This window comes from Camelus dromedarius, chromosome 22 (assembly GCF_036321535.1).
Source record: "Camelus dromedarius isolate mCamDro1 chromosome 22, mCamDro1.pat, whole genome shotgun sequence".
Classification (NCBI taxonomy): domain Eukaryota; kingdom Metazoa; phylum Chordata; class Mammalia; order Artiodactyla; family Camelidae; genus Camelus; species Camelus dromedarius.
This window is the reverse complement of record NC_087457.1, coordinates 16,020,701-16,048,691: the sequence shown is the minus strand read 5'-3', so window position 1 is coordinate 16,048,691 and position 27,991 is coordinate 16,020,701. Positions and strand designations below refer to the sequence as shown.

The following is a 27,991-nucleotide window of genomic DNA, read 5'->3' as shown; positions in this document are numbered from 1 at the left end:
GTATATGCGTGACTGGGACATTGTGCTGTACACCAGAAACTGACACATTGTAATTGACTGTACTTCAGTAAAAAAAAAAATTTTAAGATAATCAATGAATTCTATGTTGTTATATGTATATTTCATCTCACTACAACTAATTTTTTTAAAGGTGGAGTTGAAGCCTGGAGCAAGGATTCCTCTTGCCTGAGTCCAAGGGGAGTAATGAAAACAAAACCTAGTAAAAGAAACAAACAAAAAAAAGGTATAATTTGTAAGGAGGTTAGAGACCTGATTATTGTGTTAATGGAAGCCTAGGAGGAAGAGTCACTAGCACAAATCAACAACATCTAACACTGAATGAAGGTTTCTGCTGGATTTTCTTTATGAGATGGTCAGTCAGTGGGCGCCACGAGAAGAGATAGAGGAGAAGTTTAGGGGGAAAAAAAGTTTATTATACTCACAGGTCCTGGAGACAGGAGACACAGCGCATCACCCAGTGCCACATGGAAAAACGCCAGGGGAGTCGGAAGCAAGGGAGCGCTTACACCGCGGCCTTCTTCGGGGTTTCTGCAGGAAAGACAAAGCAGGGAAGGTAAACAGCTTAGGGCTGGCTGGCTGGCTTGAATCATTACAGCAGGCTTTGGGCTACAGGCATGGTCTCTAGTGGCCTTGGGATAATTAAGACAAAGGAATATTATCTCCTGGGAGGCAGGGCTCCAGGTTGCTTAGTTTACTATATATATGTCAAGGCCATGCTCCCAACGGAGCCCTTGCTCACCTCCAAGAATTTGCGAGCCCAGAGAGGAGCAGTCTCTCCCCAGCCAGAAAGGATTTTGTTTTAAGATGTCAAAACAGCATAATACGCAGAATTCTTACGTGCCATGAACGATTCTGAATTTCTTGAATTCTTTTTATCTGGGTAACAAGCCCCGTAGCGAATCAAACTCTTTAATGAAGGCATATTCAGTACCGAATGCTGTATGCCAGATGAGGACCAGAATGGACAATGGTTTTGTGTTAATGTACGTGCTTAACTCTTAGAAGGAGGAAGTTGAAGCCAGAGCGCTATAGGTTAAGATGTGAAGAAGCAAAAACAGAGAATGTAGACAGCTCCTTCAAGATGTTGGCTGTAAAGAAAACAAGTAATGCAGAATTACAGCCAAAAGAAGATTTGTTTTTGGTTCTGAGATTTTTTTTAACATGTTACATAATAATATATAATTATATATATATTTACATTATATATATATGTTATATATTTATAATTATTATTCTATATTATACATATTTAATAATTATTATGTTATATAGTAACGTGCAAATGGGAAAGATATAGAGATTAAAGATATGAGTGGTTTGAGAGATACTAGATGAAAAAGGAGAACTGAAGTGAATGACTACCTCTCAGAGCCTTACCTATTTCTTAATCTGTAAAAATAGTAATCATAATCCCAAATGACAAAATTTTTGTGATGATTAAATGGAATAAGATATAGCGTATTTAGTACATCTTCTGGCATTAAGTGTTGCTCAATAAATGACCATTTTATTTCTTCCACCTTCTTTATCTTTAACTCTTACACCACAACTTGCTCTAGGAAGTGCAAACCAGCTGCAAAATGTAAACTTGCTATAACTTCATCTTTGCAGGCTTTTTTTAAATATGAATCCTTTTAAAAATATCAGCGGCAAGGGGAGCTGGAGAGCTCTCAAGTAAGTTACTGAGAACCTGATAGATGTCAATGGCTAGATCCAAATGCTGGAAGCTTAGGAATAAATGCGATGCCTTTTGGAAATGAAAATGAAGAGCGGAAGAAAAGCTGAAATAAGAGAACACATTAACCCCAAGAAGAAATTTTATGGAGTTTGTTACTGGAACAGAATAACTGGTACTTTTATCTCAGATGATTGTAGCATTAAACTAAACAGACCAAAATGTTGTAAGCATCCTGATTACCTTCCTTCAGTGGCATTAGCAATGTAAATCAACAAAGCAAATGAACTCTGTGGGATTAACCGACTATAAAAATGGGGGTAAGAGTGAACACTGGATGTTTATTTTTAAAAGTTAAACTACAATAATAGCCCCAGGGACATATAAAGGCAGTCAGGAAATGTCAAAGATAAAAATGTAAATTAGAACATTTGGTTTCTTCTTAAAGCAGGCTGCCAGGTTGTCCTTTTTTGACATTTGGAAGCCTGAAATTCTTTACAAGTCTACCCTTGACTAACATACAGATTAATTAAAGAAAAAAACAACAGTGACAGTGATATTTATTTTTTAAGAGTTCAAAGATTATGCCCTCACTGGGGATAAGTATCATGGAGTCAAGCTCTGTAATTTGACTAAAGGTAAAAATCTGTAAAGGTATTTGCTTAAAATCCCCTGGAGAATATTCTATGTTGCTCATAGTACTAAGTAGTGGCTATATTAACATCAGACGTTATTACTGTCTGTATTATCTGTATTAGCATAGAGCTGCTGGAACAAAAATGGGGCTCAGTGAAACCCAGAGAGGGCACATTTTAGAGAACGTGGGTCTGTCTGTGCCTGAATCCCCCACATAGACAGAGCCTTCCACGGTCCACACACACAGAAAGCACATATACTCACATACACACGTGTATGTCTGTGTACAGTATGTGCATGAGTCTTTTGAAAATCTACTTAAAACACAGATTCCAGCTGCACTCAACTCAGCCCCCCACTCTAGTCATCTGTGTTAATAGGTCTAGGGTTGACTCCAGGAATATGCATTTTAACTGTCACCCCCAAGTGATTTTAATGCAGAAGGTCTGATGACCTCACTTACAAAAACAGTTAGAGAGCAATGTTTAAGTTACTCACAATAAGAAGAAAGAATGATACTGTAATTAGTACCTTTATCTAAACTGCTCTTACCTTAACAGAGTAAGGTAATTTAAGTGATCTGATTTCCCAGCCTCTGGGTTCCTTGAGGTAACAAAGACATTCTGCCATTAGAGGTCACACTGAATAGGTTCTCTCTTGACAGAAGGAATTCATTGATTTAAATGCACAATCAAGGGGAAAAAAGACATGCATAATTTGGCACTTCCTACTGGCTAGAGAGGTAGAGCAATTGAGAGACAACCGCTAAAAGCCTTGGCCATTTCTTGACCTGTTTCGTCTGTAGTGACCTTTGTCTCCATTCTATATTATTGTTTCTCCACTCCCAACCACATCCTACACAATTTAGCTTCACTCACAACGACTGAAACTCTGAAGTCTTCCTGTCAAACATTCCCCTCAGTGACTACAAAGTTCTGTCCTTCCATGCTGGGCTTCTCTGAGCCCTCTGCTCCTTGACTCATCTTCCTTTGCCTTAACTGCAATCCTGTCTTTACTTCTGCTCTTGTTCATTTTGGATTTCATCATCTCAACCATATTCTTGGGACTCAGTGCAATTCCTTTCTGTATTATCTATCTTTCAGACCTGACAAAACACAAACTCTAGATCAATCCACCTGGTCATTTGCTCAGGGCTCACACTCGGATGCTGGACTCAGAGACACTTGAAAAACAATGCAGATGATTACTACTATAAATTCATGACTTAGAAACCTCCACTGGGTTCTCCAGTTTCTCAGAAATCCTTCTTTATGTTACTGGTGCACAATTTCCCATTCTCCATTGTAGATATTTCCAATCTTTGCCATGCCCCTCAAACTTCTTGAGCCCTCATTCTCAAGGAAAAATTCACCCCCTATTTCATAGAGAACACAGAGCACGTGCGACAAGAACCACTAAGCAAGCTTTCCATCTCCAAACAACGCATGTGCCTACACCTGCTCCTGTTACGATGGATCAAACGTGTCCTTCTCTGTCCTCAGAGAATCTACCGTTGTGCACTCCATCCCTTTCTCTTCTTTTGTTTCTCATCTGTGAAACACCAGCAAAATTATCATCTAGATACGGAAGGCTTGACAAGATCCAGAAGCCTCAGTCCAGACCTTCAGAATCATAATCTCTAGATGTAGCATCAAAGAATTGTGTGTTTTTTAAGTTTTCTAGGTGATCTTTGTTCTCCCTCAAGTATGAGAAAGACTGACATCTAGCCTCATCAGAGACCTACAATATTTATTTCCCCTGGTCCCTGGGTCTTCAACGTCATCCATCAGTATTTTAACTTCCACACAACTCTCTCATCAACCTTGATTGGCTGTCCGCTCACCCAGTTAGATTCTTACATTTCTCTACTGCTTCACAAACTTCTTGAAACAAAACACTTTCTAAACAGTCCCTTTTCAATCAACTGCCCCCACTATCACCACTCGCATCTACTTGATTGACAACAGTAGTCCCTAACTGACCCCATTGCTGAATCAGGGGGGGTGTTTGACGTGTTGGCAGCATTTGACTCAGTTGGCCTCCTTCCGTAGCCTCCCTTGGCACTCTACAAGCTGCTCCTCTCTGTCCTAGCTGACTCCGGTTCTCTGTCCATTGCTTAAATTAGAGTACTCTACAGATTTCTTCTCTTTTAATTTACATACACATTCCTGGGGAAATCCCATCCACTTCCAAGTCTTTAAATCTTACATATAATCTGATGACTACCAAATCTATACTTGAAGCTAGATTTGTTTCCTGAGCACCAGTTCCACCATCTCCATCCCACTCCCACACACTCCCCAAGTCTGCTCCTGTTCTCTGTTCTCTACCTGAATCATTCCTGCTGCTCCTGCACCTCCACATCTGATCCATCATCAAGTCCTACTCATTTTATCTCCTAAATCTCTGCCAAGTCTATTACTTTGTTTCTCTACATCTCCCCCTGCTCTTCCCTTCCCTTCCTTTCCTGAATATTCAGTACAAAAGGCATTAGGTGGGACCGAGGAAGGCAGGCATCACCATCAAAATGTGGGGTGGAAGGGAGCTGCAGTGGCGCGGGGTGTCAGAGCCAAGGCAGGATGTGAACAGCAAGGAGTCCCGGGATGAAAAGGGAGAAAACTGGATAGAACCTTGATGTGCTGGATTAGGAATTGGAGGTACAGCCGTGAATTTAGGATTTCATAGATAAACATATTAGGTAGATAAAGAGATACAGAGGTATATAGAGAAATAAATATAGATATAATGTATTTACATAGAGGCATATGTATAATTATATCCCTTAGTGTTATTGACTAAGAGGCTCTGGGAGCAAGATTTATATAGTTGTATTGTGTCAATGCTGGAAAATGCTCTTGTTTGTAGAAAATACACTCTCAAGTATTCAAGAATGCTGACACATAAGGTAAGCAACTTACTGCCAAACAGTTCAAGAGAAAGAAAAAATTCTTGCATTCGGAAATTTTCTTAAAGTCTGAGATTGTTTCAAGATAAAAAGAAAACTATAAATAAAAACAGCAGTGAGATATTGCTATACATTTATTAGAATGTCTAAAATCCAAAGGACATTTATTTTTTAAAACCTATCCTCTTTTGATTGGTAGTTACAAGATCCAGCAGACAGAAAGTCAGTAAGGATACAGTCGAACTGAACAGCACCATCGATCAGCTGAATCTAATTGACATTTTTAGACTACTTCATCCAACAACAGTAGAATACACATTCTTCTCAGGGTTACATGGAACATTCACCAAGGTAGACCACATTCTAGGCCATAAAATACACTTTAACAGCTTTGAAAGAGTAGAAATCACGCAAGTTTAATTCTCAGACCACACTGGGATTAAACCAGAAGTCAGTAACAGGAAGGTGGCTGGAAAAACCCCCAAATATTTGGAAATTAAACAACATGCTTTTAAATAACAAATGGATCAAAGAAAACATCTCAAGAGAAATTTCTGAATATTTTGAACTAATTGAAAATGAAAATAAACCTTATCAAAGCCTGTGGAATGCATAAGGTATAGGTATTTACCCAAGTGAGTTGAAAACATATATCCACACAAAACTTGCACATGAATGTTTACAGTAGCTTTGATCATAATTGCCAAAAATTAAAAGCAATCAAGATGTCCTTCAATAAAAACAAAAACAAATTTCTTCTGCATAGCACAGGGAACTACATTCAATATCTTGTAATAACCTTTAACGAAAAAGAATATGAAAACGAATATATGTATGTATATGCATGACTGGGATATTATGCTGTCCACTAGAAACTGACACGTTGTAACTGACTGTACTTCAAAGAAAAAAAGATGTCCTTCCATAGCCGAATGCATACACAAACTGTGGTACATATATACAATGAAATATTATTCAGTCATGTAAAAAAAAAAGTGACTGAGCCACCAAAAGATACGAGGGAAACTTGCTAAGTGAAAAAAGCCAGTGGAAAAAACTGTATGTACTGTTTGATTGCAACTGTATTACATTCTGGAAAGTCAAAACTGTAGGATGTTGCAAAGATCACTGGTTGCCACAGCTTCCGAGGAGGAGGAAAGGATGAGTTGGTGAAGTAGAGAGAATTTTTAAGGCAGTACAATTCCTGTATGATAGTGTATGACAGTGTAATGGTAAACAGATGACATTATGCATTCGTCAAAATCCACAGAACTATACTAGACAAAGAGTAAGTCCCAACGCAAACAATGGACTTTAGGTAATAACCATTTGACAGTAACGGTTTATCAATTGGAACAACTGTACCACACTAACAGCACGATGTTAGTAACAGGAGAAACTGCATGTGCAAAGGCAGAGGGGTTAGATATGGAACTCCACATAATTTTTCTGTAAACCTAGAATTGTTTAAATAAAAAATAAAGCCTATTAAAGACATAAAAAATAAAACTATTCTAAAATTACGATAAATAAATACGATAAAAGATAAAGTCCATTAAGAAATCTATCCACTTTTCTGCACTGCATTTTTCATGCTCTTGTTCCAGCTACGTCCATCGTTGGCCTCGGTACTATTACAACCTCCAACCCACCTTCAAATGTCCCCTCTCTGGTCCATAGTCCACTCTGCAGCAAGAGTGATGTTTTTAAGATATCAATAGTCGCCTTCTCTCTAACTGTAAATATTTCCATTGTTTGCCACTGCCTTATACAATTCTGAACCCTTAATGTGGGTCACCAAGCCCTGGAGGGCTGGTCCCTGTCACCTCCTCTGGCTGGTCCTCACAAGTCCTGCCCCACCGTCACACGTCGACTCTCCTGAGCTCCTTGCCGTTTCTCCCGTCTGCTGGCTTCCCCTCCTCCCTCATCCTTTGCTCAGAGGAGGCCTACTCCTCCTCTGGTCTCATCTTAAACTTCGTTTCCCCTAGGAAACTGCCCCAGTTTGGCTCAAAGTGGACTCTAATAACCCTGAAGTATAAAAACAGAATTTTATGGACTTCCAACTTACACATCTGATAACTTACCTTATTATATTTTAATAAGAGCCACAGAAGTATATCCAAGCCTGTGGCTTTAAGGATGGAACAAAAGCATCTGAGGGGAAAACAAAACAAAACAAAACAGCTAAACCCCCTACTCAGCCATGTGTGTGTCATCAGCTCTGCAAGCACAAATGTGTCTGGGCTGGTTAGCGGCCTGGGCCCCAGTGAGGACTCCCAGGCCCTGATCCCATGTCACAACCAAAACAAAGTTGAAGTGACCCCTGGGAAATCTGACAGGTCAGCACAGCTGTTCTGGTGTGGATGCGGGCAGATCACTCGAGGTGACAGTGACTATTACCATAGCAATAACTCTGGTGAATTAAGTAGTAATTAAAAAATAGTCCAGCTACACATGAAGAGTCACTTGGGCCTGGGAGGGAGAGGTGAAGGGTCAAAGCCAAGGTTAGAAATCTGAATTAAGAATAAGCTTGGCCCTCAAGAGTCCAAGACAGGAGAAGAGGCAAGCATTTTATGAACTCTGGAGCCCAAAGTGGAAAGAATAAATATGCATTTCCCCTCTTTTTGAAACAAAAATCAATGAAGTGGCCAGCATCTCTACTAAAGGTGGCAGTAATTTCATCCATCACCTATAAGCAAGCAAGCCTGCCTATGTCAAAAATGTGTCAATGGCAGGCTCCAATTTCAATTCTTTGAAACCCAAGCTGAGAGGCAGAGATCCAGACCAGGGATGCAAAGGGGAAAGTGTAAACTGAAGCGTGTCAGGCAATGCAGGCAAGGAGAGAAGGTGATAATAGTCCTTCTCCACTGGCTCCCCAGACACCCAGGGTGGCCTTAAGCTAGGCTGAATCTGGGGCGGGAGGGACGCTGAACTACTGAACGTGATGTCCAAGGGACCGCAGCCGCCAGTCACACCTCTGGCTGCCTGGACACATCATCATCTGCCCTCTGCTTTAGGCCCTTTAATACTATTACTGCATCTTCCTTGGAGCAATGGTTCACTCATTCATTTCTTCATCCAGTCATCATTCATTCAACAAATATTCACTGGGATCAGGCACTGGGGATGAACAGGACAGACAACGTCTTTGATCTCACTGAGCCAACATTCCAGTTGGGGAGATAGACAATCAACAGATAAACAAATACACATTTAAAAATAAAACCAGGGAGTGATAAATGCTATGAAGGGAAAAATAAAAAAAAAAAAAACCTAGGGCAAAAGAAAAGAGAAGCAATGGTGTTTCACACAGAGTGGCTCAGAAAGATCTCCTAAGAGTAAGAGGACCATGTCACTCTCCTTTGATAGCTCTATGCTTCATTTTTTGAAGAGTTGCCCACCATTTCCCATGGTGGCTGCACCATTTTACATGACTGGACTCATATTTTCAAATTATCGTTCTGGCCGCTGAGTGGAAAACAGATTGTAGTGGGGACAGGAATGGAATCAGGGTGCCTAGTCAGGGGAGCTATTGTGTATGACAAGCAGTCAGTGGAAAGCTGATTACAAGGCCCTCGGCGGGCAGTGGAGGACAGGGGACCGGTGGGCAGGAGCTAAGGAAACAAATGATGGCCCCAGTCCTGGCGATGCTGGGCTTGGTACAGACCACTGGGCTCACAACAACAGGAACACAGCAAGCTCTCGGGTGGACTGGATGATTCAGTTTCCACTCTGCTCAGGCATCAGTCTCCATGGGAACTCTGCTGAATTCGGCTGGAGGCTGAGGTTTGATTGGTACAGCACACATCTCACACACACACACCCAGCTAAAGAAAGTGGGACGCGAGGCAGGCACCTCCCTTGGGAACCAAATCCCATGGGAAGGCAAGGAACTAAAAACCCCAGGAAAACATCACCCTTCACAGATTTGGTTATTCCTTTTTGCCATGAAGTATGACTTCGGGGCCAGACGAAGGAATGCAGTTTGTCCTATTTAAGAGAAATCTGCCACTTCTTGTTTGTGATTAGGCACAGGGACGGGGAAAGATTTGGAGATAAAAGGGGCTGTGATTTCTCAACCTTGCAGTTGTTTCTAACCCTGTTCGGTTATTTTATTTCTGAGGAAAACCAGTACACCTTTTCTCAGTCGATCCAAATACTCATCAAAGTTGTTTTGTTAATAATAGCAGGTAATAAATGACTTCTGTTTCACCTTTTTAGAATAGGATCTACAAATCCTTCCCGGGATCCAAGGGGTTCTTGAACTTTTAAAATGACAAGCATGTCACTTAAAATTACTGAGCTAAAGCACTTCAGGTAATAAGAGGGCTGTGTTTATTTTACTGCTGTGGTCTATTTCAGACTAAGAGTATAATGCCGGCAACTAGAGGAGTTAAGCCTTGATGAAAACTAAGACCAGTCCGATTCCCTGCTAGCCAATTAGCAGCTTTTCATTTGCAGAAGAAGAATTCCACCCCCACAGAAGAGCCTTTGAACCGAAACCACAAAATCTTATTGCTGATTGTCTACTGAAATTCACTCTCCTGTTGGATTATACACAATCCCAGAGGCTCAGAAGAAAGATGGAGCACGGGGAACTCTCACCAAAAAAGCTAGCAATGCATAAAGGGACAGATAAAGCAACTGGACCCCCCAAATAGGAGAGGATCTGTAAGGTTTCTGGAAGCATTTCCTCACTAAAATGCTTGTTTTTCATCATAAAATTTTTCATAACAATGTATATGTTACCAGGTTTGCATATACATTGTATAGCAAAAACAGTAACATTTGCACTGACGTCTTTAGTTTACAAAGTGAGTTCATTATATGACATTTCATTTAAAATGGAGAATACCCCATTTGGTAGATGTGAAAAGTTCACACCCCTTGCTCAAATCACTGGTCCTCAGTGTAGACACTTAGGGCAGCAAGTACCTCAGAAGACACGTGTCCATGATTCTGTGTTGGTTTTAGGGATGTGGAAAGGAGGATTTTAAAATAAAGACAGTATCTTTCTAAAAAAGAATAAGGGTGTGCATATTGTAACTTGAAAATGTGGTGGCTGCCCGTGCTTTGTGGTCCAAAGGAAAAGCAGTATGTGGTGACAGTTTATGATCAAGGTCAAGCATTAATGGCCCTGGTTTCTTAAGCCCAACCTTCCCCTGATATACCACGTAGCCTCAGGGAGGCTCGGTAGTAAACTGAACCTCAGTTTTGCCAGTATGCAATGTGGGGAAAACTTCAGTGCCTCCCTCTTGGGGAAGCTATGAGAACTGAGTGTAATACTGCACGTGAAGGGGTTCGCCCAGTGCCTGGCACACACCTGGTACCCAGGAGAGGCAGCCATTGGGATGACTCTTGTTTATACACCCAGAACTGCTAAAAGCCTGCAGGGTGGGGCAGTCACACCATCCAGATGGAGCTGCCAAGTTTGAGCTTAAGGGGGTCTGCTTATTGTTGCTTAACAGGTGGGAGGGGCTTAGCATTCAGAACAAGACCACAGCAAGGAAGCCAGCCAGGACAGGATGGAGAAGTACAAAAAGGACTTTCTTCCTGGCCTTGTAAAGACTGCTGTTGGCAGACACCCTCTTGGGCTCCTAGAGGATGCTCCACCTGATTGTCTCTCCAAGACCCACCGTTAGTGGAAGATTCTTTACAAAGAAAGTATTTTTTTTTTTTTAGCCACGTGGTTGCCCAATCTATTTTTAGAACTCAGGCATGCTCGGATTTTTTTAATCGAATTTCATTTTATCATTTTTTTCAATCACCTCTTCTAGTCTGAAAGTATTATATAACCTATAATTTATCTTTAATTCTAGTCATTTTGAATTCATTTTCTTTTGAAATTTTGATATCCTTTGACTGCTTTGTATCCACTAGTTGCACTAGAATAGAAGCTGTTTCGTGAATCCAATAAATGTTGATTCAATAAATGAACATGAAGTATATAAAGGTGTAGGAAATTTGAAGTTTAAAATCACTAGCTAAAGAATACACGCTGGCCCATGCAACTGAAATGTCTATCTGTGGATTGTCGGGGGTGATAAAGAGGTGTACCCATAAGGACCGAGAATGTGGTTCCACGGTGAGTGTGACCTTATGACTGTTATACAGATTCCACTGTGCAGAAATATTTTCTACCTCTCTTTTTCTCAAACTTTCCCCAACCATCCTTCTCTACTCCAACAAGGATCACTGAAAAAGTATATCATTCATACTGGTTCATTGCCAAAATAATTTCTATTGAAGTTTTTCTAGGAATCCTCAAATAGTACCTTTCTTTGCCAAAATGCAAAACTGCTGAGCCAGTTGAGAAGGAAGACAAAGGAGAAACGCAGATGGGAGGCCAGATGTCTCATGTACTAGTGATTGCACAGATAGCACTAACTACCCCCCAAATCCAGTCTCTGTCTTTAGGACCCCATTTCACAGGCTCCCTTGAAGTTGGGAGGGACCACATGACTCTGCTCTCTACAATGGAAGGAGAGTGGGTGTGATACCTCCACTTGCAGACCAGACCTATACAACCTCCCATTCTTACTCCTTTGATCTCTTTTGCCCTTCTTGTGGGCAGGAATGGAGATATTCAGAGAGGTCCTAGAGGTGACATGTTGAAGAGAGTAGAGCAGAATGTCCCCATGGAGGACAGCCATCCACTGGCCTTGTATCATTAGGGGACAAAGAAGCAGACCACTTGTCTTTTGGTCTCTAGATGTTTGGCGTCTTCTGTTACTGTAGCTTACCCCACCTTCCCTCATGATAAAGCTGATTTTAAAGCCTAAGACTTTTACCTATACGGAGGTGAACTCCAACATCAAGCAATCTCATCCACTCAACACCTTTGCCCAGGGTTTCCCCCGTGCTCTCCTGCTCTTCACCCCCAAGCTGCCAGGAAGCCTGCCCAGTGACCCTCCCTGGAATGATAAGTAACTGCTGGATAGCCACTTCTGGAAAACACTTTGGAATGGTTACGTATAGGAGAGTGAGAGGAAGAGGATTGCAAAGTAGAGATAAAAGGGAATAAATAAGTAAAACAAGAAGGGGTGGGGAAATGCTCTCCTTCTCTATTACCCTGAAATCTAACCCTGACTTCCTCCCGACCCCACTTCCGCTCCGTGGACTAAATTTTGGCATTCTGTCCACATGCTCCCCAGCATACAATCTTGGCTTGCCCTGGATTGATCTTTTCTTTTCCATCTCAGCCCACACAGCTGGGAGTTCTGCAGGAGCAGAAGCCTGCCAAAAACAATAGTTTTCCTAAATGTCCAACAACAAGGGAATTGGTGTATATGTATTATGAAGCATCTGGTCAACGGTGTATTATTCAGTCATTAAACGCACTTCACCTGAAGGCTTTGCAAATGTCCCTGAAATAACGTTACTGAAGTTCTCCTTTCCTAAGAGCAAATCATAAAATTACATATGCAATATGGCAATAACTTTAAAAAATGTACTTGTGGGAATAAAGCTATGGATTAAATCTGGAGAAAGAAAAACAATCGCTGGGTTAGAGCAGTAGGATTCCACAAAATTTGTATTGTTTCAGTAAAGCTATTCTATGTTCAAATGATAAAAGAAACAGCCTCTGCCATCCCTACTCAACACTACTGCAAAGGGGAGGACGCCACCCCTCCCTGCCGTCAGAGGAGCCAGCCCACCGGACTGCGGGGCGGGGAGAGCGCCCCAGCTCCAGACGCCCCACGGTCTGCACTGATTCCCCATCTGAGCACAAGTCCTGCTGCTGCTTCCATATGTCCTTGCTTTATTTTTAAGTCTTTTAAGATGCTAAGCATTTTGCATTCTGCTGGTGGTATTGTCTCCCTTAGTAACTCACACGCCCAAATAGAAATACTCCGAGACTCTCTCCCTTCTGACGGTCCCAGTGGATGTGACATTATTTTGCAGGGCAAGTAGAAAAATCTGTGCCCTTAGCTCATTTGAAAAGAGTAACACAACTCTCTGCTGACAAAACTTGTGAAGCTGAGCTTTGCATTCCCGTCACTGTTCAAGAAAGTACGTGGTAAGTAAAGTCAGTCAGACAGAGAAAGACAAAAGGTGTATGGTATCACTTACACATGGATCCTAAAAAAAAAAAAGATACAAATGAACTTATTTACAAACCAGAAGTAGGCTCACTTCCCCAAAGGGGAAGGGGATAAATTAGGAGTTTGGGATTAACAGATACACCCTACTATCTATAAAAGAGATAAACAACAAGGACCTACTGTACAGCACAGGGAACTGTATTCATTATCTTGTAATAACCTATAATGAAAAAGAATCTGAAAGGGAATATTTATATATCTCTATATGTGTGAGTGTGTATAACTGAATCACTTTGCTGTACACCTGAAACTAACACAAAATCGTAAATCAACGATACTTCAATAAATATTAAAAAACAAAAAAGGTATTTGAAACAAGGTCACCTTTTAGCTGTTTTTGTCACCTTCTTGTCTTGTCCATAGAGAATGCATATACAAAGAGAATTCAATACCAGTAGGATGCGAATTGATGCACATTGTACCCATTTCTCATTCCAAAATACTTCAAATATCCGAAAGCTTAGTTTATCACGGCTCTCCCTGTCTCCATCCGAGAATCCTGTCCTCTCAGGGAAAGGGAAAAGGCAATGTCCTGTTGTCATTTGTGTTCCACATCCTTGTCTTGGCTCCCCTAATGTGAGACCTGGAGGGGAACTTTCCTGGGATGTGAACTCCTGGCTCCGGGCTCTGCAGGCGCCCATTTTGCTACTGCAGCTTCAGACAAGGCCTGGAGTCAAAGAGAGAAACCCCCACGGAGAGCATGTTAGACAGAAGAACAGAGTGACAGCTGAACAAACTGTAGGTCTTCTTGCTCGGGGGGATGAAGACAGAAAAACCATGCAGCCACTGGATGAGATTAATGAATTTCTGACCCAGGAATCTGGCCCTAAAACTCATTTTGCAGTTTGGTGGGGGCAGGAACAAATGACGGGCAGCTGACAGATGTGTGGAAGGTTCTGCGGGGCAGGGCAGTGCCCACAGGAGCAAGGCCTGCCCACGTCAGCAGTCTTCCCTATGGCCTTGCACTCGGCCCTGTGCCCTCTTTTCTGATCCTGCCACAGGACAAATACAATTGCTCAAGTCCCCGCTCCCTGCTCTGTCTCCTGCAGCACTCTCTTCTTCCCCTCTGTCAGCCCTTACCACACTTGCTAGGAATTACCTATTGATGACGCTGGTTCTCCCCATTATGCCTTAAGTATTCCTTGAGGACAGTGACCTCTGTATCCACAATGCCAGGTACGGTGCTTGGCACCTAGTAGGTGTTCAATAATCCTTCACTGTATGAGTGTTGATTCTCTAACGTAGAGACAACCAGAGTCTTTCTCTCTAGTGGGGAAGAGAAGGGCTGTGTGGCTCACCACTCTCATCCAGTCCCCAGCCAAAACAAGCACCCAGTAACGGTGCGCTGAAACTCGGACGCATCTTTAAAGCAGTCTCCCCAGAGATGCCTGCCTCCAGCAATGTCTTCACGGATGTTTCTCCAGCAACATCAGGTGAGAGAGGGGAGTCATAAAGTTGTTCACCACAAGAAATAACACTTTTAATCACCCTCCACTCTAATCCTGATTCTATCTGGCGTGCCATGGAGTTTGAGCGGCAAATACAGGACTGCACAGCACCTTGGAGGTAGGAGCTGGCTTGACTTGCTAAGAGTGATATTAAAGAATCTAAAACTCTCAGATAGCTGAGAAATGTCAACCATGCTAAGAGAACAAATAAACATTTGTTGTTATATTGAAAGTAAACAGAATACAAGAAATGTATGTATTGGCTGCCTGGGCTACTGATGGAGAGTTAACAGATGAAGAGCGAGATAGAAAGGAACTCGATTTGGATTTTGCATTAGAACACTTTGTCAGCAAGCATGATTTTTATCCTGAAAAAGGCACAATAAACACTGATAGATGGGTAGGGTGTAATAAAGCAGCACCTGGCATCGCTGACGTGGTTCGGGTCCCTGACTGAGAAAACACATAGCGCGGTGCAGTATTCTCCAAGAATGTACAGTACTTTGTGGAATGGAATTACGGAGACCGGATAAATGTGCTCCCACGTATCTAAAAAAAGATGCAGATGGAGCTTGTCATTTATGGACTAGTGAACTTGACATTGAATCCACACAAGTTTCTGCAATGGAACAGTAGTAGGTTGAACCGCGAGGACACACAAGGGGACATGGAGAACACTAGGAGATACGTGGGACCCATAAAGGACACACCGCACCCAAGCGACTTCACACACAGACACGTTCTAGATGAGATGATGAAATAAATGCTTCAGATGACTCTGGATTGCAGGAAAGCCTTTGAGACGGTCCTTCACTAAGTTCTTATTGAATAGAACTGAGAGAGAGAGAGAAACCAAGGGTAAACTCCCACTCACTGAACAACGTCACCAAAGAGTATAAATTAAGTATTTTGTCCGCATTGGGGAGGTCTTTTCAGCAGTTTAGTCAATGACAAATGGTACCACTTTGATCAGATGCATGAACTGCACATCAAGGGGAGGGATACCTAACACATTAGACAGATTCTTAACATTGTGTTGGGGGGAAAGTAACTGGAAGTCATGTTGCTTTTTGAAAAAAAAGAAAACTAACTGTTTTACCTAGATAGTTGAGCACTATCCCATAGGTGGCCTCACATGTAAATGTGTTATCAGAAAAATATGAGTTTAATCTTCAGAAAATGCTAATGATTTAATTTACTCAGTGAATTTAAAAGCAATCACAGGGACTGATTTTAGAAGTGCCGTCTGGAGAACTCCAGGTTCAATTTGAACATAATCTGAAAAGCATTGTATTATACTGCTAAAAACAAGACAACAGGTCCAAAATGGAATCACTTGTGCTAAATGCCATGTCACCAAATCAAAACTTAACGAGAGTTTCAGCTCTTCCAGAAGTGGAATCTTAAACTGGCCAGTCAGGAATCACCCGATCAGCACTAGTTACATAACCTACCTGAGAGACCCCTGCCATCCCCTAAAGGAAAGCGTGTGATTCCCTCATTCCCGCTCCCTCCTGTCTCTAAAGATCTTTCATTCTGTACAGCTCCTCAGAGCTTTTTTCTGTTAGATCGGGTGCTGCCAGATTCAAACTGATTTTTGCTCAAATAGACTCTTAAAATTTTTAATATGCTTCAGTTTATCTTTTAACAGTACTTAGTATCAAGTTGTTTTGTCCTTTTTTTTCAGAAGGAAGCTTTAAAAGGGCTTCAAAGGACCAGAAGTATCCAATTATAGAAAGAAGGGGCTGCATCTAAACAGCAGTATAGAAATACTTACCTATCTTTCACTAAGCAAATGATAAACATCAATGTCAGTGTTGTGAAAGGGACGCTAGAATTTTGAACATGCACTTAGGCTCTGTTAAGTAAATATATTAGTGTATGAAACAAGGGACATGGTGGTACCCTCGATTCCATGCTGATTTGTTTTGTTCTGAGAACCACACACCACGAAGGGTATGGACAGACTAGAGGGTGTCCAGTTGAGAAGGTTCTGGCTACGTGATGAGGAACTGATGCAGGAAATGGGACTGGTTAGCAGTTGCAGGGAATTGTTGCCTTCAGTTACTTGAAAGCTGAACTTACAGAAAACGGATTGGTGCTAATTAGCTCTCAAAGTGGGCAGATGTGCATAGGACCAGTGGGGCTGGGAAAGACCGGTGCTGAGTGAGGCCCAGAGCCAAGGCAGAATGACCTCAATGATGATCACTCTCAGAGCCAGCACAGTTATTTTTTTTTAAGTTTGCAAAGTCCAAGGTTGCAATTTTTTAAAGGAAGGAGATGGTGGAGCCAAAGGACAAAGCCAAAATAATCAGAGAGAATCAGGAAGCCAATGACATGAGATAGAAAGACAGAAAATGGGAGGGATGGGGACGGTGGGGCAAATCTGAGGCATTTTGGGGCCACCAGATGGCAGTGATTTCCTTATGACTCCCCTGGCCATCCATACTCATGGACATGCCCTGTGTGTTTTAAGGGATGAAAAATAAAAACACTAATCACCTCAACCTCCCTACACCCAAGTGACAAGGGATGGTTTCAACACGTGGAACAGATGAGAAACTTTTAAAGTCTTGTCCAAATGGGAATCAATTTCTAATTGAGACTATTGTGGGAAAAAAAAAAAACCCACAACAAAGAAACAACAACAAAGAGAACCAAAGTCTAGTAACCAAAAGAAAAGTAAATACTAAGATTCAAAGTCAAAATGGGAGGAGAAGCTGGGGGAGGCAATGAGCAAAGATGATGACAGTGAGCAGATGGAGAGAAGGAAGGCAAGTGTGGAAGAAAGGAATCACGGTGCCAATAGCCACAGTGGATTTTGACGTAGTTTCCCATCACTTGGACGAAAGTGCCATGTACAGCTAAGGGGCTCGAAATTCTCAGGATGGGAACTTCCCTGAGGAGAATCACCCTTGGAACCACCCATTCCCAGCAGACAGCGTCAGCCCTCCGACTGTAGCTGCGTGACACATGTTTGGGAAACGTCTGAAGATGTGGAGAAGGAGGCTAAGCTGGGCTGGAACAGGCTGATCTGATTGTACTCCAACAGCTTTAAGCTGTCGTGGTCTCAGTACTTCTGCCAAGGGATGCAAGATCTTCTCAGTGAAATGTCCCCACAGCTTATCAGAAAGCCATCTGTTGCCTATTAACTCCCGTTCCTGCAGAGCGCAATTAACCCTGACTGAGAGGCTCTAGCCCTGGTGGGCTCAAGTCCCAAGCTCACTGCAATAAGTTCTCCCCAGTAGATTACGGCCCCTTTCAGGGTATCTGGAGTGGGTATTGTCTGGGTCTGGGTAACGCAAATTGAGTCAAAAGTGAACAAGACCATTAGCTTCAGAAAGATCATGGCTATGTGAAGTAGACGTGTTTCTTCTTTTCTTCTTGAAACTAGTTACCAAGCCTAATTATAAGGTAATGGTGGGGGGGGGGATAAATAACCAATGTATCTAACCATCTTTGATTATTCCAGACAGTGCGTCTCACAGCAAAATTACCAACATCTGATCTCCAGAAGTTTCCCTTCCTGTACACGATGTCCCATTTATGGGCTCCAGACTCAGATGCCTTGGGGTTTTCCCAGAAAGAGTGCTGTGCAATCTCCAATATTTGTTCAAAGGATGGTTTAATACGATATCCAAACATTTAAGGCTCTTTCCGCTCAGGAGGTCATGTAGGATCAGACTGTTAATCGTAGGAAGATAAAAGAGCACAGCACAAGCCGAAGGACATTACTGTCTATCCCTGCACTTCTGGAAGGCTGCTTTCTACCCATCGTTCTCTTTAATTCATAGGAGGTCGTAGGTACATAAAGCACCAACTGCATCTCACTGGTCCAGAAGATGGAGATGCAGCAAGAGAAGGTAGCAAGCTCAAATGATTTAAGAGATACTTCTTTATGTATTTACTTATTCATAGAGGGTTTGTTGAGAACACGGAAAGGGAATATATATTCTTGACAGGAACACAAGTCTCAGGCTCTACTGCTTCCTGATAAGGAAATATCTGCTGAGGTAGGATGTAGCTCAGTGGCAGAGCAAACACTTAGCATGCACGAGGTCCATTTAAAAAAAAAACAAATTTTTTAAAGAAAACTGGTAGATGGCTAATCTGGATTGCCTGAGAAAGAGGTGATGTGGCAGATGGGGAGAGGGGTGTCCTGAAGCAGGCTGAAAGGGACAGAGGTGGTAGAATCCTGAGATTCAGTAAAAAGCTCAGATCTTGGTAAGAAAGAGTTTCTTTCTTTCTGACTAGTTTCTGCTCAGAAGGGACCAAAAGGTGGGAGAAACATGGATCGTGAGAAGCCCCAGCAGATTCGTGCATGTCCTCCACGTGCAGTTCATCGGAAGCGGTCTGTGCTTCCCCCAACGGAGGCTGCTTTATCAGCAAGCTTCGCACACAGGCATGACCTGGTTTGAGTAAGCATCTGGACCTGCCAGACCAAGGCTTGATCCTCAGAATCTGCCAGGAACTCCATCGTTTTCATGCTTAAACTGGAGGTCAGCACCAGTTCTATGGGAATACAGAAGACTCCCCTCACCTTCCAGGCAGTGAGCATGGAGCCCTGGGAGGTGAGCTGAACCCCGCCGGCAGCTCTGTCAAAGTACACCAAGCAATGTCTAAGAGGTGCTGCCCCAGCCTCACTCAGAGAGACTAGAGGCAAGGGTCCGGGGGGCAGTTTGCAATACTGTACCCTGAGGTTCTTGAAAAGTTGGCCCCACTCAAGCCAAAGAGCTGTAACAAAGGGCCGCTGGCTTCCAACAAATTGCTGGAGTCACTGGACTTGGCATCAATTTCTGTATCTCCTGACACAGAATTGCAAGAGGTGGTGGGCAGTGCCTACCTCGACATCTGGGAGCAGTTGACTTGCATGTGTGAAGAATGTCACTTAAACATAAAGTGCTGAAATGCTAACTAGGCATCATCACAAGAAAAGTGCAGGATTGGTGATCTCTAAAAGTTCCTCTAAAGTTGATATCCATTTACGTTCATATCTGAATTTGAAAAGATGCTTATTAACTCAAATATACCTCTAACTGGTGAAATTTTGGTCAATGCAATAAAGTAAAGGAGGGGCTGGTTAGTTTTTAGGCATGGCAGTCTTTTGGGTAGAGGTTGGTCATTACCTTAAATGTCTGCATACACATACATACTTACACGCATGCACACACTTAAATACACGCACATATATGTGGATATATTCATATCCACACCAAGCTTGTGAAGGATACACAGAATGATATTTCTATCCTGCCCTTTTCCCACGTAGATAGGCTTTTAGTAACCACAGGTATGATCTGGTTCTTAGCCTTGGCAAAAGACAAAAAAAAAAAAAAAAAAAGACAAAAGACAAAAAAAGCGCTTTTGTTCTCCTAGATCAATTGTTCTCAAACAAGTATAAAGCAGAATCACCAGGGAAGCACAGTAAAAATACAGATCTCAGAGCACCATCCCCACATATTTTTGATCCAGCACTGATTTGTGTCATTACAGGCATATAGAGAACTCTCTGTTCCAGTGGTTCCCAAACTGGGGCATCCATCAGAACCACCTGGAGGACTTGTTAAACGCAGCTTGCTGGGTCCAAGCCCCGGTTTCTGATCAGTAGGTCTAGAGCAGGACTCACAAATTTGTATTTCTAACAAGCTCCCTGGTGATGCTGTTGGTCCAAGGACTGTATTTTGAGAATGATCAGCTCCATTTAAATTGAGAACCCACTCACCCTCAATAATTTCTGCCTGTAGGCTAAGGGATGACGTCCCTGATCCAACAGGTGTCACTCAGAGATTTGAATTTGTAACAGATCTCCCAAGTGTTTCCTCCACAAGTGCTATGCTGAGAAATGCCGATTCAGGCCCTGTGTTTCTGGACTGTAGTTACAATGTTAACTAATATTAATATAGCCTGCACAGACTTGTGATGCCAAAAATGCTTGTAATGGCAGAAGCCTGTCCCAGATTACCCCTACTGTCTGAAGCTCCATGAAAACCTTCTTGCCCTTGTTTGCCTGCAGTTGCATATTCCATGCCTAGGCTGCCCAGTAATTTTGAGTGAGAGTTCCCCGATGCCACAGTTTCTGAAAAATAACTAATGTTAAAAGAACCAGTTGGAATCTCTGTTGGCATGGTGCCAACACTGATTTCAGGATTGGCCCTTAAAGGTTGGATGGCAGGCCAGGGATCACTGGACACCACAGAGATGACAGCGCTCGGGGAGGACAGCCTACTGAGCCGTGCTGCGATCCAACTTCAACTGATCCCGTGGGTATCTCTTTAAAAGCAGGGGGGGTCTTTTCTTGTTCAACATTATCAGGAGGCTGGCACATATTTCCCCATTCCTTGCCTCCAAGGAATTACCCATCCAGCTGTGTGGCCCATGGTTGGGCTCCTGCACACCTTCCAGGGCTCATTTGTGGGAAGAAAGCAGAAATCTGGTGGTGGGAACTCTGCTGAGGAATGTAGGGACACCAGTCATGGCAGAAGCAGCAGCTCTGGCACTGAGCAGACAAAGCTTTGGGTGACAGGTTCATTGGTGGAGTGAGTAAGGCCACAGAGGTGACAGCCATTAAATCACTGGTCATCTCTAGGTACAGGCCTTCCTACACTGTCTCTTAAAGGAAAAAAGATTCTTTTTCCCTGCGTAACCTGATTTAATGCCAGCCCATCAACATTCTTACTATCTGATCCCCTTTGGCTCAATGTGCATTTTCAAAATTTCTTCAAGCAAGAGATTGCACAACAATCAATATAATGATGTCACCAAGCTAACCAACCAGCCCCTTTCAACCTAAAATCACAAGTTAAAGAACATTTAATAAATTCACAAGCGCATTCAATGGTTTCATGAATTTATCTGCTCTCTCCCCCAAGAAGGAAGCATGGGGTTTGAATCCCAGCTCTACTCCTTGTTAGTCATGTCTTTGAGCAAGCTGAGCTCCTCTGAGCCTTAATCTCCTTGTCTAACAAACAAAAATTAACGTTAGTACCCACCTCATAGGACGGCATGAGGATCAAATGAGATAACACATGTAAAGCCCCTAGAAGAGTATCTGGTATTTCATAGCCACTCATTTAGTAGTAAATACAAGACATTTATTAACTTGAATTTTTCTGTAAATGGCATTTCTTTCCAGGAAATGTTTTTATAAATTATTGCCAGTGGTAGCCAGGAAGGAAAGTCCTTGAGTGACTTTGTAAATGGTTGGCACTGATGTGGAACACAATTTCAGGCAACTCACAAGCCACGCAAAGTGGAGAGTTACTCTACCACATTTTGGCTGCTTAAATACAAGTACACTTATCTGCGTCTCCACTCTCTCGGAGTTCTAGAAAACTGGAAAGCCCCAGTGACCACATACAACAAAAGGTAGGACTGACTCAACTGGAGTCTGGGAACTCTCGATCTGAAGTCTTCTGGGAAGACCTGGATATTCCCAGCTCCTCATACTCCAGGGTTTTCCTCACATTCCTGATCTGTTTGTAGAAACTAAATGGCAGCTTTGCCCTTTCAGCTACTAGCGATGTATCCTTTTAAAATTCCCACTCAGAGTCTGACATCAATCATGTACCAGGTTCCCAAGTGACACTATGACGTCATCACCAGGTAGGTCGAAACACCATCGCAGGCATCATGATTACAGGCAGTGATTGATTTTGACTGTGCCCAGAAATGGATGTCCTCTTTCCAATCAATACTAAGGGCAATGATTTTTTTTTCTCATTTAAAATTACCAGTGAGCTTCACTGAATTCTAGTCGCTCAATCCCACATCAGATCATTCTGAGAAGCTTTATTCCCATAAGCATAAGTGTGAAATATCTTGTTAGAGCATTCTTGCTACATGACCATCAAATAACTCAGCTCAAAGGACAATAGGCTGTTTACTAATAAGCCACACGGATTGCAAATTCTTGGAGGGTTAAGTTGGATGGGAGCAATAGCAGCTTGTCTCCTCCTGGAAAATTCCTGGTGACATGACATCATCTAAATTTGCCCAGCCAGCTGTCTGGGCAACAGACCCTAAGGCATTGTGGGTAATAAGCTTGTATTAAGTAATTATCTGGAATTGAGCCTATTTGAAATAGTATTTGCACTGCTGCTTTTATCCACATATTTCTGTTGACACGAGTATTTTCGGTTTCATCTTTTATTTTTGCACTTCATACGCACGCTGGAGTGGATGGCTCTCGGGCATTAGTTACATCGTGGACTCAAAAGAACCCTCATTCTTCATTATATACTTGCTTGTTTTGGTAGTGTAAAGTCATGCTCCTCAAATCATTTCCCTAGCAGGTGCCTAATTTCTCAGACTAGTCCTGAACGAGTTCTCGGACTCGTGAACAACACTGCCACCCTCAGGGAGTGCTGAGAAATGCCTTTCAACGTGAAACATTGTTGACATGAGTCCGAGGCTGGGGAACCCACAAGAAATAAACGAAACAATATTTGTTTGAGTTGCAAGCTGGGAAAGAAAGGGCTGTGTTGTTGAGATGTCCCAACAATTATGAGAAGGGTATTTTAGTTGTTTTAACAAAAGCTAAATGAAAGCAGGCATTTTATGAGAGCTTTTGGGGGTTTCCAGGAGAGTGGGATCAATGCATCCTCTCCGAATACTTGAGGAACGACTCACAGATGAAATGTCAGCTGGTCACAGTTGGTTCATTGTGTGATACCCTCGCCTGAGATACATGCTTCACTGAGGAAGTTCCTTTTGTCACCAAGGTCCCTTTGAGAGTCCTCCCTCCCTCCCTGGTCTCCTTTTGTGATTGAATGCCACCAGTGTTCTGATGACCACATGTTGGTATGTGATCAAAAGACATTTTTAACCCACTCAGTTGGACTGCAAATTAATAGCGGCTCAGAGAAGCCCAGAAGAAAAATCTCTTTAGAGAAAAATCTTGATATTCAAAATCTGGAGGAAGGGCTCTTTCTGTTTGATCTCTGAGCAGTTCAAGACTCCGACACCCAAAGGACGTTCTTGGGCTATGGAATAGGCATGCTTTGGGGTCAGCTTTCAGCAGGATGAGATGACATCCTTTAAGCACATTGGACCGACTTCCATGTTGTCACAACCAGGCACGGCGTCCAGGAGGGCAGGTCACTCGCAATCCCCCCTGCCACACTCAGCTTGTTCCCCTGCTCTGTCCACTACGGTGGAAAATACAAAATACTTAGGGAAGGCCAGCAGTACCCATAAACAGCAGTAGGAACCTGCTCAGCAGGGTACCCCCACCTCCGCCTTCAGTTCTCTGCCAGAAATCCCACCAATCAAGAGCATGAGCTTTTATTTTTACCACTTGCTTATATTGTTTTCAAAGATGCTGTTTATCAAACTGGAGTTGAGAAATGATATTTCCTCCTTTTATACATCAAAGGCTGACAGAAATTCCAAGAAGTCTACATTTTCTTTAGCTCATGCAGTATGAGCAGAGGTAAACACGTACACTTTTGTCTTTTGATTAAAAAACTGATTTTCTTGTGCCCAAGAAGTCCAGGAACCCCAGGCTGCTATAAGTTACCAGACGTTATTTTTAGCTCATCACGAACTCTTATCAGAATCATTCATGAAAGCAAGTTTTATGTCAGCATAAAGAGGACGGAGGACTCCAGAGTCCCAATGTGCTGGGAAGGGAATTTCTGAAAAGTAGGAAAGGAAGAGAGTGTTGGAAGGACTGGGGCAGAGAATAAAGGGACAGAGGACTAAAGACAAGCATCACCTAGTTACACGTTCGTTAAAGGACGTTTAACGCACAGATCCTCTTAATTTCAGTTGGAAAGGGTATTTAGAAATTCATGAAAACATCATTGCCTAGAACAGTGCCTGACACACAGCAGACACTCGGTAAATATTTGCAGTTTGAACGAATGGTGGTAGGAAAAGAGGAGGGTGACTTTTTAATTCTTATATTTACTGTTTTACGGTCTCTAAATTTGCCGTAATTGAAAAATAATAAACTTTGTTTTTAAAAAGTAAGAAAGAAGAGAACATGGCATTTTAATTAGAAGAACCAGCATCTTTGCAGCAGGGTTATGAAGATCTTACCCAAAGCAACGCTTCAGCCACACCTGGCCATGAGTCAGGGCAACTCAGCCCAATGATCATTGTCTTTTACCATATTTTTTAATCTCTGGAAATCACTAATGCTCTCATGAAAAAGTATGTTGCAAGGCTATTAGAGAACAGAATATATCGCTTGAAATATGTCTGACACATCGTTTTCCCTGAAGAATTGAGTGTTATTCTGGAGAATTACCGCGTGCAGTAACGCTCAGAGTTGGAAAACAAAATGACACGGCGGAAATAAAAAAAAAAGTTTCTTCCTTTGTGACACACGGCTCGGCATATAGATTGAATGCCTGATGTGTTTACTTGTCCTAATGATCGCACTGAATTCCATCGGAAGGCGTAATCTGAAGCCTTGCCTTTTAATATAACAGACCGAGGTCTCCTTCTGTTATCTATGTTCAGAATGATAACTCTTCCTCTGTCTGCTGAGTGCTGAGCAGAACAGCAGTCACAGATGTGCCCCCCTCACATAAAGGTGCAGGTAGTGATTACCTGTTGGCTGACACCTAGGTCAACATGCGCCCATGACATGTACCCGGAAAACTGAGGCCAAAGACTCTATACGACTTACAACAAGGTAGGTTCTGTGTACACGTAGTTGTTGTGTTATGACGATGATGATGGTGGTGAAGCCACTTGACAAAAGTGGGAAATAGCATCAGAAAAAAAGAAAAGGAGGAGTTTGGACCCAAGTGTTAAACAGGGCTCTCTTCAATGGCCCTCTTCATTCATTCATTCATTTATTCATCCATTCATTCCATCAGTCAGCCAGTCAACAGCAGTCATTCATTCATCAGGTATTTATGGCCCATTACCATGAGCTGGGCTCTAGGGACGGAATGATGACAATGGAGTTAGAAGGCTTTGATTATCTTCCTTGTCAGAGGTGAGGATTCCTGCTGCTATTAAGAAACCAGATATGCGGGGCGAGAGGGGATGATTCATTTCTGTAAAATTGGGGCCAGATATTCTCTCATAAACTCCCAAGCCAGGACCCATGAGGCTTTCCTATATGAAAAATATTAGTAATTTAGTTTCATTCCCCAAAGGATATTATGTTTAAGCTACATCTGAGACTACGTCTTAGACTGAGAGATGAAAATGGCTCCAAGCCCTGCAAGACGGCCTTAGGAAAAGACACTGCCAATCCAGCTCCTTCTCCGACTCACCTGCACAAGCTCCTGCCAACACTCCACGCCCACATGACGAGGGGAGAGGAGGCTGATGCTGCCTTTCAGTAAAACGCCTCTGGACTCTTCCCAGACTGGCAAACGTGCCTCTCCCTCCTCTGAGTCCCAGACACCACTGGGCGCCCATGAGGAACTCAGAAGCACTGCTGACCACTCAGCAGGTGGCCCCAGGAAATTCAGCTGCGTCGTGGATTTGCCCATGACAGGGTCTGAGCCCTCCAACCCCCACGGTTAACCAGCTCAAACCAAACATTCGACAGATGACAAAGTCATCTCTCTGACCTTCTGTGTTGGCCGCCCTGTTATATACCTTTTTGCTCTTATGCTATTCTGAGCCGCCATTATTTCCTGTATTTCTTCTTTACCCTGACGTCTCCTCCTGTCTTCTCTTTTTGTGTATGGTGGAACTGAGCTGGACCGTTTGGAGTGGTCCAATCACCTAACCTCTACAATATCGAGCAAAGTTGGAGAGCTTTTCAGATTTACAGGTGTGGGAGCAGTATGATGACAGAACTTCAGAAACAGCCTCTCCCCGTTCACGGGGCTCGAGAGGGAATCAGTTTTCAGAGCTGTGACAGAGATTGGATTTTATGAGAGGACATCCCATGACTTACGGTCCTGAGGTGAAGACAAGGGCAGTAACTACACCAAAGGAAAGTGCCTGCGGGCAAATCTCTCTGCGGTATTTTCTCCATTCAGGAGTGTGACTTTGATACCACAGTTGTGGGTCTGGTTTCCTCTTGGCTGTGTTGAGCCCAAGGATGGAGGGACAAGGAGGAAGAGGAGAGGGAAGGGGGAGGCAGGGGGAGTTTCCACAAGTCCCATACGTTGAAGGCAGTGGTTAAATAATTGAAGGCAAGGAGTTACCCGCTGACTCACAAATATTTATAGCACCCTCTCTGGGCCAGATCCTGGGCTGGGTTCTAGAGATAAAACAGTGAATGGCATGGAAACAGCTTCTTTTTCTCCTGAAGCTCTCAGCATAGTGAAGGGGAAGACACCCTGAACAAATCATTATAAATGGGAAGCTGACTATGGAAAAGGAAGTAGAGGGGGCTGCCCTGGGAGCACATGATACGGGGTCGTGAGCTAAACGGAAAGGGCGGGCAGAGACACTGGGGGGGGGGGGGGGGCAGAGGGGATAAGAAACATCCTGGAATGGAAACGCCGTTGTAGGAGTTTAGCCAGGCAAAGGGTGGGTTGAGTCTGGGAGTGATGGAGGAAGACAGAGAAGTTAAAGCAGAGAGAGCAGCTCGCTGTCCTGGTCCTTTAAAGGGGCTGGTATACTGCTGTCCACAGGCCAGCTGGGGCCAGAGCCTGTGTTGGTAAATAAGGTTTTACTGGAACCCAGCCATGCCTATTCCCTGACAGATGACCTAAGGCCATTGTCACACAGCAACTCCAGACTTGACCTGCAAAACCTGAAATATTTACTCCCTGGCCTTTTACTGAAAACAAGTATGCCGACCTCTAGTCTAGAGCAAGTCATTAGTCACGGGCAGTAACATCAGGGGCTGTAACAAACCACTCCAAAATCTCAGCTTTTTACCCGATAAAAGCTTCTCTCTCGTATCACAGCTCTGTGAGCAGCTGAGCTGGGGAGCTCTGGCCCCAGTGGTGAAGCTGGAGCTCACCCTGAGGTTCTGTTATCCAGCCGTGCAGATGGGGAGCAGAAACGGTCAAGGGTGTGAAATGCTTGAGGGGCCGGGTCTGGGAATGCTGCCCACCGCTTTCACCCCCACCCCGGAGTCATGTGGCCCCACCACCATCCCAGGGAGGCTGAGAAAGGAAGTTCTCTGTGTGACTGGGGGGGAAAGCAAATGCTTTGGGGAATACACCGCAAGCAATGCCTCTGCCAGAGCAATCAAGACATATGGAAGGAACCGGAGAAAAAAAATCTCATGTGGTTGAATTTAGGTGGCACAAGATGAGGCTGGACAGTTAGG

The 27,991-nt window shown here is 43.1% G+C and overlaps 1 protein-coding gene across 6 annotated transcripts in view; it reads right to left on the bottom strand.

Moving 5' to 3' along the window:
* Window positions 1-460: 460 nt before the first annotated feature.
* Window positions 461-27,991, bottom strand: part of FUT10 (fucosyltransferase 10) — a 138,020-nt gene continuing 110,489 nt past the window's right edge. For 5 of the 6 annotated variants that reach the window (XM_064477471.1, XM_064477469.1, XM_031440159.2 and 2 more), the window contains one exon: window positions 461-549. The gene's annotated coding sequence lies outside the window, so the exon portion shown is untranslated. The remainder of the gene's footprint in view (window positions 550-27,991) is intronic. The other variant, XM_064477470.1, reaches the window with a different exon arrangement.